The sequence below is a fragment of the Diuraphis noxia genome, unplaced genomic scaffold (genome assembly GCF_037042655.1).
Source record: "Diuraphis noxia isolate RWA-SAM2 unplaced genomic scaffold, SU_Dnox_SAM2 contig0005, whole genome shotgun sequence".
In the NCBI taxonomy this organism is placed as follows: Eukaryota; Metazoa; Arthropoda; class Insecta; order Hemiptera; family Aphididae; genus Diuraphis; species Diuraphis noxia.
Genome location: NW_028301715.1, coordinates 21,513,839 through 21,529,450, shown reverse-complemented (window position 1 = coordinate 21,529,450; position 15,612 = coordinate 21,513,839). Strand labels below are relative to the sequence as shown.

The 15,612-nt window shown below is 28.6% G+C and overlaps 1 long non-coding RNA gene and 1 pseudogene across 1 annotated transcript; one reads left to right on the top strand and one right to left on the bottom strand.

The window, feature by feature from the left end:
* LOC149055040 (zinc finger MYM-type protein 1-like) overlaps positions 1-15,612 on the top strand; it is a 144,968-nt pseudogene that overhangs the window by 11,452 nt on the left and 117,904 nt on the right.
* LOC149055057 (uncharacterized) lies at positions 1,333-6,808 on the bottom strand. Its single transcript, XR_016191948.1, has 3 exons — positions 6,798-6,808; positions 6,384-6,398; positions 1,333-1,805 (listed from the first exon to the last, which is right to left on the bottom strand). It is a non-coding gene; the product is annotated as an uncharacterized LOC149055057 (long non-coding RNA).

The window sequence follows — 15,612 nt, the reverse complement described above, 5'->3', positions numbered from 1 at the left end:
TTAGTACATACGGTGAAGTTAGCAGAAATAAAATACAGCACAGAAAAACAAAATGAATTAAAATTAGAATAAAATAGAGATGAGGTCTTACAAAGAGTGATCGAGTATTATACAAATGGGTGGCCAAACAAAATAAAAGAGAACAATGAAATAAATCACTTTTACAAGTTGAAATCAGATTTGTCGATTGAGGATGGACTGGTATACTTTGAAAATAGAGTAATTATGCCAAAAACATTGAGAAGTAATATGCTTAATAAACTGCACGACATTAAGGAGTGTCCAAAACGAAAGAGTTAGCAAAACAACGTGTTTATTGGCCAGGTATAATGTCTGACATTACTAATTTAGTGCTAACGTGTCCTATTTGTAATAAATACAATAGAAGTAATAAGAGAAATGAACTATTGAGTCATGAGATACCAAATATACCGTTTGATAAAGTGGGAGCGGATATAGCACAGTATGGTGGTAAGGACTATTTGGTGATTGTGGATTATTTTTCTAGATGGGTGGAAGTTAGTAAACTAAAGTGGAAAACTGCAACAGAATTGAGTAAGAAGTGTAAGAAAGTTTTTGCAAGGTTTGGTATTCCTAGTATAATAATAGCTGATAACATGCCGTTTAATAGTGTTTAGATCATTTGCTAAACAATGGGGGTTTCAAATAAATAATACTACCTAGTCCTAATCATCCCATGAGTAATGGATTGTCAGAAAAATATGTTGGTCTAGTTAAGAAAATTATTAAAAAATGTAAAGAAACAAATGATGAGTTAGAAGATTATTTGCTTATCTACAGAAATACACCACTAGTAAATATTGGTCAGTCTCCTGCTAATTTAGTGCAAAATAGAGTCTTGAAAACAAGATTACCTATTAGGACCATGCAGGTAGATAAAAATAATTTAATACAAGAAAAGATGATAGAAAATCGATATACTCAAAAAAGATATTTTGACCAAAACGGTACGGTGAACGAAGTGTTGTTTGAAGAAGGTGAAAAGGTTTGGTTACAGGACAAATTTAACAAAACATGGAGTGTGGCAATCATAGTAAAAAAACTTGAGTTACCAAGATGTTACTTGGTAAGAGATGAGAAAGGCAAGTTGTTGAGGAGGAAATTTTTTTCCTTAGAAAAAAAAACGTTAAGTTTGGAAGTTGATGTGGAAGATGATAGAAGAGATAGTGAAGAGAGAGAGAGATGAATGATGAAAAAATAATAACTGTGAAAAAAGTGAGAAGAACAGAGACAAAGGAAAAAACCAGATAGGTTGATGTATAACTGATATACCTATTTACTAATTAGGTTAAAAAAAAAATATTGCTACTATTACTATGTTTGTGTTTTTTATTAAAAGAGAATATTATTAAATTGATTATATAAACAAAAATATAATGTGAATCTGTTATATATTTATTGTTTTATAATAAATAGTTAGTTTTTAAGAACTAAAATTATGTTTGTGAACACTAAAAAGTGATTTTTATTGATATAGATATATGTTATACAATAAAAAATAGAGACTATTATTTTATGTTACTATATTGTTTTGGGTTTTAAATATTTTCTTAAGTTTTTGAATAATGAATTTCGGTGGGTGGGTGATATTTTGTGAGAATTGATCCACCTTTTTTAAATTCAATTGCCGCCAAGGATAGCACTAAGTAAACCAGCACCAGCACCACCACCACCACCAGCACCAACAATGATGTCATTGCTGCCATTGTTGCTACTAACGTGGTTATCACTAACTTTTCTGGAACCACCACGATAGAAGCCACCAGAATGTTGGCTACCACCACCTTTAAATAAAAAAGTAAAACAACAATGAACTATTTAACATAACAATGATGGTGATGCATATTTTTAATATTATTAGTGATAACCTAGGTCCTCTACACGAGCTATGTCAGTGAGGCCCAGTAATCTATAAAAAGATTAAATAAAAATAAATAAATAAACTTGAAAATGTAAAATTAGAACAAACAATTGAAAATTTCCATTGTCATTATTTAAATCGTTACAACTCTCTGAGAGAATAAAGCAATTAAAAGCATTGAACAATCTTTCTTCTTGGTCGGATCCTTGATGTGGTAAAACAAATATAATAATATTTAGAAATTAAAACATAAAATATTCACTAGAACTTTTTTTGCTACTACGATCAAGGTGATTCTGCATGATATTTATTAGAGTGCATTTAGATACACAATATTCTTTATTCTTCCTTCTGGTGCGTACCACAAATAAATCAGAAGGTTTCCGACACGCGAGCATGCCACAAAGAGCTGTCAAGGTGAGAAGCGTGAATTTTCCAAATTCAGTCCACGCACTTGTAGCGATTGTCCTTATGCTTTGTTAATGGTCATTGCAAAGGCGAGTCGCACCGGAAACAGTAAAGTTTGAATTCGAAAGGCATATCTGTTGAAATCATTGAAATGCGTGGCAACAGTACATCTTCACCTTTAAACTTTCCGTTTAATATTTTAGCTTCCTCAATATTGTTAATCAAATTTTTCATTGAAAGCCTGGTACCGTCGCAGGGTCGTGGTAGATTGATGTTTCGTAGAAGAATGATGGGCACTCAAAATTTCAATGTTAGAACGAGCGTTGACATGACTGTCAACTTAAGTGAATTTTTAGCGTCAAAATAATACGATAATACTGTCAAATTTATTTTGTTTATCTTGATCAACACTTTAATATACAAAGACATAATATATGAAAACACTCTATCTTTAGATACTATGGACTGAAATCGTCGATTTTAAACGTGTATTTTTTGCAGTCTTTAATTTTTGTGTTCTGGATTATAACAAAACGTATTATATCGCTTGGTTGATAGTTGATACTCAATGCCAAGCCACGATGTTTAGGGTCTAGCTTATGGCACTCGTCATAATAATGGATATTGAACAAAATTTTTGTGGGTATGAATTTTTTAATTTGAACATTTGTATCAAAAAAATAAACAAATAAATATTCTGACTAACATTATTTTAAATGATGCAAAAATTTATCTCTATCACGAACCTACCATCCATTTCGTCTATCTGGTTCACAATGCAGTTAAATTAATTGCTTTGTTTATTTGAAAACACCGAGCAAATGGTTGCATCCAAAAACCGCAAACTTTTGATTTTGACCCCAGAAAGGTTGATGACAAAAACAGCACACATAGTCATTATAATATAACAAAATACCCCAAACTTATAATGGTTAAAACCGCTCAATATTTTTAGTGCTAACTAACGGATTAGATAAGAAAAGATTATAAGATATACTGCAAAAATCATGCTAACACGTTTTAAGACTTTAGTCACCACTCGTTATTATTTTATTAGTCGGTCTTGTATCTTGTGTATACAGTATACATATACAGTGCTTACCTATAGGTATTTAGTAGTTTTATTAAATTATTAAAATATTTTAAATAATTATACATAATAATGGATTTTAAAATAATTGAGAGCAATAAAGGTGGCAAGTGCTTAATACTCGACAATTTTAAATACAGACAATTTAGAGTGTGTAATAGTGGGAATGTGGTTGGGTGGTGTTTTATTAAAAATTGTACGTCAACGGTTACAAAATGCAATCATTTACATTTTTTAAATTTGAATATTTGTATTTATTTTTTTTTTTTTTTTTTTGAATAAATTATTGAGAACCTATATATAATCTAGATATGTATAACCTTTTCTTGGGATCAAAATTAAAAATGTGCGGTTTTTGGATACAACAATTTTAAAAATTGTGCGATTATAACCTATTAAATGTGTGTGCAGTTTTAGGCCCGTTTCACATGGACGCGTATCATACGCGCCGTATCGTACGCGCGCGGTTTCAGTTACATTAGTTAAATGCATACGCATTACGCGCCACTCCGACGATGACGCGTTTTGCTTGCCAGTATGACGCGTATGAACCACGGCTATGGATAATATGGTGGCGGAACGGCCCATACTAAACAACGCAATAAGCCGAGCCGGAATCTTATTGAAAAGTCACGTGACTAAAATGACGAGCCTGTCACGCCATCTACGGCATTTGGTAGAACCACGGCTATAGATAATATTTATAGCCGTGGATAGAACTAATTGTACAACGGCTATTTATAGTATATTATCGTTATATTATTGTTCTATGATATTATGCAGATTTGCGGACTATAAACCTTTTAGACCTTTTTTATAGACCAGTAGACTACGGTTACGGCTATAGATATTTGATTTAATATTTTAAAAATATATCATTATGGCTAATTGTTGTGTGAACTATAAACTAAAAACCTGAATATTTATTTATTGCATACCTACCTATTTATAATATTTATATAGAATTTATAGATGAACATTAATATTTTTGTATTACTATATTTTACTTCTGTATAATAAATTAAAGAGACAAATAATAACCTGGGTAATAACCTTTATTACTAAGTCTAACCTTATCATTAGTATTTAATATGTAACTTATATTATCATGTAAATAATCTAGAGTTGAACCCATTGTTTCCAATGGCCATAGTTGCCGAGGCTTAATTCAAATAAAAAAAAAAAATAAATAAATTGAAGAACAAGATTTATGATAGAAGTACAGAAACAAAATATTAGAATAATTATATTTTATTAATGAAGTCATACAATGTATCACCTAGAGAGCGCTGTGTGCTGGTGTAAAAGCCAATACACGTTTTGAGCTTCACATTTTCACGGTTCGTTCAGCAACCATATTATTTATAGCCGTGGTATGAACTTAATCAATGTAAACGAAAAACGCGAGCGTACGATACGTCGCGTATGATACGCGTCCATGTGAAACGGGCCTTAGGAATCAACGAAGCAAACACCTGTGCGATAAACGGAACAGTGACAGCGCGCCCCTTGCGATAAGCGCTCAACATTAAACGATACAGGTTGAGAACCCATAGCTAATTAGTGGGATAAGCAGTGCGGGTCGCGGTACTCGGGGAACAGTTTTCGTGTTGCGGACTGTAAGTTTACGTGGTATATATCATAGGTATATAAAAATTAAAGGGAGAAATATTTGCATTTACTAAGTTCTGAGTTATCATAATTTAGAGAAATAAATCAAGATAGCAGTTTTTGCTTTAAATTTTTATGACAGTTATTATATATTTACACATAAAGATTACAATATACCTACAATACATAGCACGTAATCTATAGATATTTTATAATCACAAATGATTTATTTATTATAACACGCGATTTCTGAGCATACGATTATAATATTATTGTACAGATTTATAAAACAACTTTAATCTAATAACTTTATGCTAGTTTTTATTTATTTTGTTTATCGTTTTCTGATTTGATTTTGTTTTAAAATTTCCCATCATTTTAGATTCTGAACGAAGTGATGAATGTATTGATTTTACAATGATGTGTTTTTTTTTTTTATGTTTGTTTTTGTGTCTGTTTACAGCATAACTAGTCGAAATAATGCTTCAATTTCAAACTTTGGGGGTGGTTTCCGATGTAAAAGTGAATATCATTGGTGCATTATAAAGGTCAAAAGTAAACATTTTCCAACAGTTTTCAAAAAAATCGAGAAAAACAAAAAAAAAATGACAGTAAAACGGGAATTTTTACGCAAAACCAGTTTTCGACCAAATCGATATTTTTATATGGTTGTAATTCAAAAACTAATCACTGTAAATACTTGAAATTTTCAACAAATGTTAATGTTAGTGATATCTATATACAGTTTAATTTTCAAAAATTTTCGACTTTTTTGAGTTATTTATAGACCACTGAAATTTTCGATTTATTTGAGAATTTTTTTTTGAAGTGTCGGTAAAAAAATGTTGGACAACCAAAAAAACATGAAAATTTAATACAAGGTTGCTTATGAGTTGTTCTAATTGTAGCTAAAAAAAATTAAAAATCGTTAGTCACAATTTTTTTTTATAAGCGTTTATAGTTCAAATTTTTACGAAATCTGTCGAAAACTCGAATATTTACAAGTAATTTTGAAGTTGAAAAATCATAAAATTTTTTGTGTTTATAACTAAGAATTAAAAATACCACACTAAGTTTTCCATAAGTTTTCCTTCAAGTAACTATAGGGAAAACTCGAAGCTTCATTATAGGAAAAATTTTAAGTGCGTTTGAATTTTAAATTTTTTCGAAATAGCGTAACGATAACGATTTATCCTCAAACGAATTTAAATATTTGTTATTATTCAAAAAATATGAGACACATGAAAATTTTACCAGTTATTTAGATTGGTATTTTCTTTACATGATTTAATTTTCAAAATATTTTGACTTTTTTGAGTTTGTCATATAATGTATAATGTTTGTCATATAATACTTTTTGTCTCATTATAATGACTAAAAGTATATATTTACCTGAATCTGATCCATCTAAAAATATATTATAACTAGTTTAATATTACGACAAAAATTAATAACTGTGGTTATCATAAATATACGATTACCAAAACATCTAATACAATTTGATAATAACAAAAAAAAAACTTTAACTGAATTTATGGTGAAGTGTAATAGCGACCAAAAAAATCAAACCTACCATCAATGCATCGGTTGAACTGTTCAAATTCTAAAATCCCGTTAAAGTTCTAGCTTATAGTTTTATTCAAACATACATTTTTCTCTATTTCCGAACATGAACATAATCTTTTTTTACTCCTATCGTATTCGAAAGTGAAAATATGTTCTTAATTTTTAAGACAATAAATATAATGAATTACTGTATAATGAAATATAATAGATTACAATGACTAAAAGTAGGTATGTATTTACTTTTTCTTGATCTGTCTAAAAATATATTATAACTTGTTTAATATTACGACAAAAATGAATAACTGTGGTTATCATAAATATACGATTGTCCAAACATTCAATATAATTTGATAACAGTAAAAAAAAAATACTTCATAATTTATTGTAATAAATAAAATAATTCATTTGTATAAAATAAGTAATTATTAATTACATGTTTTTATTCATGGATTGATTTCAGTTATGATTTATATTTATAACTTCTAATGATAATTAGCAATAAGCCAATAAACACTGATTTTTATAAGCCATCCACTTTGCTTAGGGAATGTCGTATTTTTTGATGTCGCTCCTACCAGTGCTTGTGGCACTCGTCATAAATAAAGATATTGAACAGAATATTCAGAGATATGAAGCTTACCTTTATCTGCACCTAGATAAATAAATCAAGATATTAATTACTAATAAATTTTCATTTTTATGACAGTTGTTATATATTTACAAATAAACACATTTTACCTATATTAATCACATCATAGATATTTTAGTGTCAGATCATTCTGAGGCATATACAATATTCTTGTTAATCGTTTTTAGAAATGTTTAGCTAATAATATATGATATTTTGAATGTAGGTACATCGTACCTATTCGTACATATGCGTTTAACGTGTTTCTTTTGTCGCTAAATACATTTTTAATTTTTACAGTCTTTAGTTTTTATGATATTGATTGAAATAAAAGGCGTTACATTGAATGGTTAATACCCAATACAAAGTCACCAAGTCTAGGACCTAGCTTGTGGCACCCGTCATAAATAATGATATTGAACAGAATATTCGGGGATATGAAAAATTTTGATTATTTGTATTTATTTTGAACACGTGCATTAAAAAAACAAACAACTAAATATTTTGATAGAAACTATAAGAATGAAACATATAAACAATATTTCTCGTGTGTAAATTTGCTGGGTTGTATCCCCAAGAGGTGGTAAATTATAAAACTGTAGATATTGAAATTTATGATGTTCTGTTGAACGGAGTACACAATTCATAGTCGGTACGTAGGTAATATATATATATATATATATATACGAGTTCTGAATTTATGGTGAGGTGTAATATTGCGACCGAAAAAATCAAACCTACCATCAATGCATCGGTTGAACTGTTCAAATTCTAAAATCCCGTTAAAGTTCTAGCTTATAGTTTTATTCAAACATACATTTTTCTCTATTTCCAAACATGAACATAATCTTTTTTTACTCCTATCGTATTCGAAAGTGAAAATATGTTCTTAATTTTTAAGACAATAAATATAATGAATTACTGTATAATGAAATATAATAGATTACAATGACTAAAAGTAGGTATGTATTTACTTTTTCTTGATCTGTCTAAAAATATATTATAACTTGTTTAATATTACGACAAAAATGAATAACTGTGGTTATCATAAATATACGATTGTCCAAACATTCAATATAATTTGATAACAGTAAAAAAAAAATACTTCATAATTTATTGTAATAAATAAAATAATTCATTTGTATAAAATAAGTAATTATTAATTACATGTTTTTATTCATGGATTGATTTCAGTTATGATTTATATTTATAACTTCTAATGATAATTAGCAATAAGCCAATAAACACTGATTTTTATAAGCCATCCACTTTGCTTAGGGAATGTCGTATTTTTTGATGTCGCTCCTACCAGTGCTTGTGGCACTCGTCATAAATAAAGATATTGAACAGAATATTCAGAGATATGAAGCTTACCTTTATCTGCACCTAGATAAATAAATCAAGATATTAATTACTAATAAATTTTCATTTTTATGACAGTTGTTATATATTTACAAATAAACACATTTTACCTATATTAATCACATCATAGATATTTTAGTGTCAGATCATTCTGAGGCATATACAATATTCTTGTTAATCGTTTTTAGAAATGTTTAGCTAATAATATATGATATTTTGAATGTAGGTACATCGTACCTATTCGTACATATGCGTTTAACGTGTTTCTTTTGTCGCTAAATACATTTTTAATTTTTACAGTCTTTAGTTTTTATGATATTGATTGAAATAAAAGGCGTTACATTGAATGGTTAATACCCAATACAAAGTCACCAAGTCTAGGACCTAGCTTGTGGCACCCGTCATAAATAATGATATTGAACAGAATATTCGGGGATATGAAAAATTTTGATTATTTGTATTTATTTTGAACACGTGCATTAAAAAAACAAACAACTAAATATTTTGATAGAAACTATAAGAATGAAACATATAAACAATATTTCTCGTGTGTAAATTTGCTGGGTTGTATCCCCAAGAGGTGGTAAATTATAAAACTGTAGATATTGAAATTTATGATGTTCTGTTGAACGGAGTACACAATTCATAGTCGGTACGTAGGTAATATATATATATATATATATACGAGTTCTGAATTTATGGTGAGGTGTAATATTGCGACCGAAAAAATCAAACCTACCATCAATGCATCGGTTGAACTGTTCAAATTCTAAAATCCCGTTAAAGTTCTAGCTTATAGTTTTATTCAAACATACATTTTTCTCTATTTCCAAACATGAACATAATCTTTTTTTACTCCTATCGTATTCGAAAGTGAAAATATGTTCTTAATTTTTAAGACAATAAATATAATGAATTACTGTATAATGAAATATAATAGATTACAATGACTAAAAGTAGGTATGTATTTACTTTTTCTTGATCTGTCTAAAAATATATTATAACTTGTTTAATATTACGACAAAATTGAATAACTGTGGTTATCATAAATATACGATTGTCCAAACATTCAATATAATTTGATAACAATAAAAAAAAAATACTTCATAATTTATTGTAATAAATAAAATAATTCATTTGTATAAAATAAGTAATTATTAATTACATGTTTTTATTCATGGATTGATTTCAGTTATGATTTATATTTATAACTTCTAATGATAATTAGCAATAAGCCAATAAACACTGATTTTTATAAGCCATCCACTTTGCTTAGGGAATGTCGTATTTTTTGATGTCGCTCCTACCAGTGCTTGTGGCACTCGTCATAAATAAAGATATTGAACAGAATATTCAGAGATATGAAGCTTACCTTTATCTGCACCAAGATAAATAAATCAAGATATTAATTACTAATAAATTTTCATTTTTATGACAGTTGTTATATATTTACAAATAAACACATTTTACCTATATTAATCAAATCATAGATATTTTAGTGTCAGATCATTCTGAGGCATATACAATATTCTTGTTAATCGTTTTTAGAAATGTTTAGCTAATAATATATGATATTTTGAATGTAGGTACATCGTACCTATTCGTACTTATGCGTTTAACGTGTTTCTTTTGTCGCTAAATACATTTTTAATTTTTACAGTCTTTAGTTTTTATGATATTGATTGAAATAAAAGGCGTTACATTGAATGGTTAATACCCAATACAAAGTCACCAAGTCTAGGACCTAGCTTGTGGCACCCGTCATAAATAATGATATTGAACAGAATATTCGGGGATATGAAAAATTTTGATTATTTGTATTTATTTTGAACACGTGCATTAAAAAAACAAATAACTAAATATTTTGATAGAAACTATAAGAATGAAACATATAAACAATATTTCTCGTGTGTAAATTTGCTGGGTTGTATCCCCAAGAGGTGGTAAATTATAAAACTGTAGATATTGAAATTTATGATGTTCTGTTGAACGGAGTACACAATTCATAGTCGGTACGTAGGTAATATATATATATATATATATACGAGTTCTGAATTTATGGTGAGGTGTAATATTGCGACCGAAAAAATCAAACCTACCATCAATGCATCGGTTGAACTGTTCAAATTCTAAAATCCCGTTAAAGTTCTAGCTTATAGTTTTATTCAAACATACATTTTTCTCTATTTCCAAACATGAACATAATCTTTTTTTACTCCTATCGTATTCGAAAGTGAAAATATGTTCTTAATTTTTAAGACAATAAATATAATGAATTACTGTATAATGAAATATAATAGATTACAATGACTAAAAGTAGGTATGTATTTACTTGTTCCTGATTCTCCTAAAAATATATTATAACTTGTTTAATATTACGACAAAATTGAATAACTGTGGTTATCATAAATATACGATTGTCCAAACATTCAATATAATTTGATAACAATAAAAAAAAAATACTTCATAATTTATTGTAATAAATAAAATAATTCATTTGTATAAAATAAGTAATTATTAATTACATGTTTTTATTCATGGATTGATTTCAGTTATGATTTATATTTATAACTTCTAATGATAATTAGCAATAAGCCAATAAACACTGATTTTTATAAGCCATCCACTTTGCTTAGGGAATGTCGTATTTTTTGATGTCGCTCCTACCAGTGCTTGTGGCACTCGTCATAAATAAAGATATTGAACAGAATATTCAGAGATATGAAGCTTACCTTTATCTGCACCAAGATAAATAAATCAAGATATTAATTACTAATAAATTTTCATTTTTATGACAGTTGTTATATATTTACAAATAAACACATTTTACCTATATTAATCAAATCATAGATATTTTAGTGTCAGATCATTCTGAGGCATATACAATATTCTTGTTAATCGTTTTTAGAAATGTTTAGCTAATAATATATGATATTTTGAATGTAGGTACATCGTACCTATTCGTACTTATGCGTTTAACGTGTTTCTTTTGTCGCTAAATACATTTTTAATTTTTACAGTCTTTAGTTTTTATGATATTGATTGAAATAAAAGGCGTTACATTGAATGGTTAATACCCAATACAAAGTCACCAAGTCTAGGACCTAGCTTGTGGCACCCGTCATAAATAATGATATTGAACAGAATATTCGGGGATATGAAAAATTTTGATTATTTGTATTTATTTTGAACACGTGCATTAAAAAAACAAACAACTAAATATTTTGATAGAAACTATAAGAATGAAACATATAAACAATATTTCTCGTGTGTAAATTTGCTGGGTTGTATCCCCAAGAGGTGGTAAATTATAAAACTGTAGATATTGAAATTTATGATGTTCTGTTGAACGGAGTACACAATTCATAGTCGGTACGTAGGTAATATATATATATATATATATACGAGTTCTGAATTTATGGTGAGGTGTAATATTGCGACCGAAAAAATCAAACCTACCATCAATGCATCGGTTGAACTGTTCAAATTCTAAAATCCCGTTAAAGTTCTAGCTTATAGTTTTATTCAAACATACATTTTTCTCTATTTCCAAACATGAACATAATCTTTTTTTACTCCTATCGTATTCGAAAGTGAAAATATGTTCTTAATTTTTAAGACAACAAATATAATGAATTACTGTATAATGAAATATAATAGTTTATAATGACTAAATGTATGTATTTACTTTTTCTTGATCTGTCTAAAAATATATTATAACTTGTTTAATATTACGACAAAAATGAATAACTGTGGTTATCAAAAATATACGATAGTAGTATATATTTGTATGTTCACAGCCAGCTTTTCCACGGTAAAATTTGTTCAAGCGGAAAATTCTCCCTTGGAGCACACTGATTTACCGCGTAACACAATACGGTGATTACACAAGATTGTCCACCTCTTTGCCCCTTACACAAAAATATTTACCGTATCAACTATTTATTCCCGTTTTTTAAAAATTTTTTCAATCAAATATCGCTAATTTTTATAAAAATTATTTATAGGGAGATTGCTTTTATGTTTTTAATCACGTTGGTTACACTGTTCTAGTTTTTAAAAATTTATATATTTAATTTCTACTATTTAGTTGCAAGTTAATAATTTTACATTTAGTTACTGCTTATCCGTCGTGTATTCGAGTTGTGTTTTTTCAAGTTATTATTTCAATTAATTAAAGAAATGAATTTACCAAAACTTTCAAGCGATTTTCAATCATTAGTTCATCGTATACGAAATAATTCAGTTCCAACCCATCCAGGATATACTTCAATTTATTCAAGATTAAGATCTTTCGAACATTTTCCTTTAAATTGTTTTCAAAATAAATATGCTCTAGCTGAATGTGGGTTAAAATATACAGGAGTAGAAGATATCGTCGAATGCTTTTGCTGTGGACTTATTTTTCATAATTGGAAACGAGAAGATGACGTTTGGATTGAACATTGCAGATATAATCCAAAATCAAAAAGTGTTAAGTAAATATTGTAACAATGAATATATTTGTAATTGTAAAATTAGGTCATACGACACCGTTTGCTAAGTCATGTTCTTTCATTATATGTTGTAATAAATAAAAAATATATTATAAACAACTTATATGTGTTAGTTTTTAATCTAATATCTCGTGGACGTGTAGTTCAGTGGATTAGTGCGTTAAGTTAATTTAATAAGTTAATTTCATGTTTCAGGTAAGTAAGTATAAATAATTCCCTCTACTCCCTTCACTACACACTAATCTACTGAACTGTACGTTCACATTTTTTTTACCATTTTTTTTTTACAACAGATTTAGTATATAATATGTTTACTGATGAAAAAAAACCTCAGTTCAAAGTATATTTTCCATCAGTTACCTACATTATACTAGATTTTTTTCATATTGATAGTCTGAAACATTATTATAAATATTATTCATCATGATTCTACGGTAGAACTTCTACCTATAATCGTATCAAAATCAACCTTCGACATTCGTCCGTATAGTAAGAAGAGCGTTACAGTCGGTTTATTAATTAATAAACAAATTTCGATTATTGTGTTATTAGAATGTAAATTATCAAAGAAGATAATTACTTTAAACTTAGAACAATGGTTTACACTCATGTCTGAATCTAATTACATTTCAATTACTAATAAGTAGGATAAAAAAGACAGTTCAGAAACCACCGCCACCGCCCGCCACCGCTGCCGCCGCCGCCACCGCCACCTCCGCCGCCGCCGCCGCCGCCACCGCCGGTCGCGTACATACGTGACGTATATCCCCGCCTCACCCGCTGATGCCACCGCCCGCCACCTCCACCGCCGCCGCCGCCGCCTCCAACGAATCCCGATCGTGCGCGTGCGCGATTTATAATCAACAAATATTTTATCATTTGTTATCAGATATCAGTTATCATTTATTTAACCCAGTGGATCACACGCGTGATTTTTATAATTTGTTATCAATTTCCTGTTATCATTTGTTATCAGATATCAGTTATCATTTGTTATATATTTATTTAACCCAGTGGTTATTATATATAAATAAATTATAATATAAATTATATATAAATAACATGCGTGATTTTTATCATTGTTATACATTATTATTGAAATATGCCATAGCCGTTTCTACTAGCAAATTAAGCACGTTGGGCGTTGTATTTACAATAAGAGACATTAATAGATATATTATCCGTATTCAATTAAATCATTCCACCTGGACATTAGTGATTTTTAACTGCCAAATGGTAGTAATAATCACAAATAAATGTCTTCTTAATGTGCCCTACCGGTCGCTAGGATGTCGCGGACTCTTATATATTTATCTACATTTAATATTATAAATATTTTACACACATAATATCGAAAAGGGAGAAAATTCACATGGCTATTATACTAATGTCTTGTACGTAAACCAAACTGTGCTGAAACAACTGACACTAGCATTTAGTCCGTCTACAGTCTTACACCGTTGTACACATATATTTGACGCTCGCTTTGTCTTTAAAAATATTTTGCAAAGTTTTTAATTCACTGTTTATATTTTTTTTGTTAAAAAACTGTGTGTTTTATATAATTTAAAAATGTTTAACTGTGAAAAATGTGCATCCACGTTTACACGCAAAGACACTTTTCTTAGACATATGAAAACTCATGATGGATATCAAGTAGCATGCAGTGTCTGCAGTAAAAAATACTCTCGAAAAGATATTTTAACCAGACATATGAAAAACAATCATGGTGTGTCATATTATTTATACAATATGGTATAATATAATTATTATATTTAATAATATTATTTTTTTAATTTGATTTTTATTTTACAAGCTATTGATCGTGTTCAACATAATATCGAAATCACTCTGAATAGATCTGATGATTCAAACGTATATTTCAATGATGGGTATGATGATATGTGCGTTGAAATTCTGAACAATGCTGAAGATGCAGGGCTATGTAATGTGATAAGTAAGATTTTTATTTTTTATTATTTAATTTTAATTTTAATTTTAATCATTGTTTAGGCAATGCTTGCGCTCCTGCTCATCACAGACCTAACGATATAGAAATAGCTCCTAAAATATATGTCCCCGACATGCCGGCTGAATCGTCTAACCGAAATACTATGACTTCAAATGAAAAAATTAATAAATTAGTACCTGAAGATGGTGATGATATTTGTATGAATGCCATGAATGAATTTGAAAATACACATAAGGGACAAGGTTAGTTTTTTATTTTATATTATTTTTTTTTTTTTTTTTTTATACGAATACGTTATTTCAACTAAAAAATAATCAGAGTTAATTTATAAAAAATAATTTTGGTATAGTTATCTCATAATAAATGATAGGTTTTATATTCTTCGTATATTTTACTAGCACTTGAATTAAACGACATTCGTATTTTTAATTTTAGATTATTATACGACGATAGGTAGTAAACGCATACATGTAGAAAATACTCAAACTGCAGTGAAAGCAAAAAAAATTAGACTTCAGAAAGTAAATTCGTTAGGATTCGAAGAAATTCAATCAGCCCATAATCGTATGGTCGTATGGTATTATTATAAGAATCTGA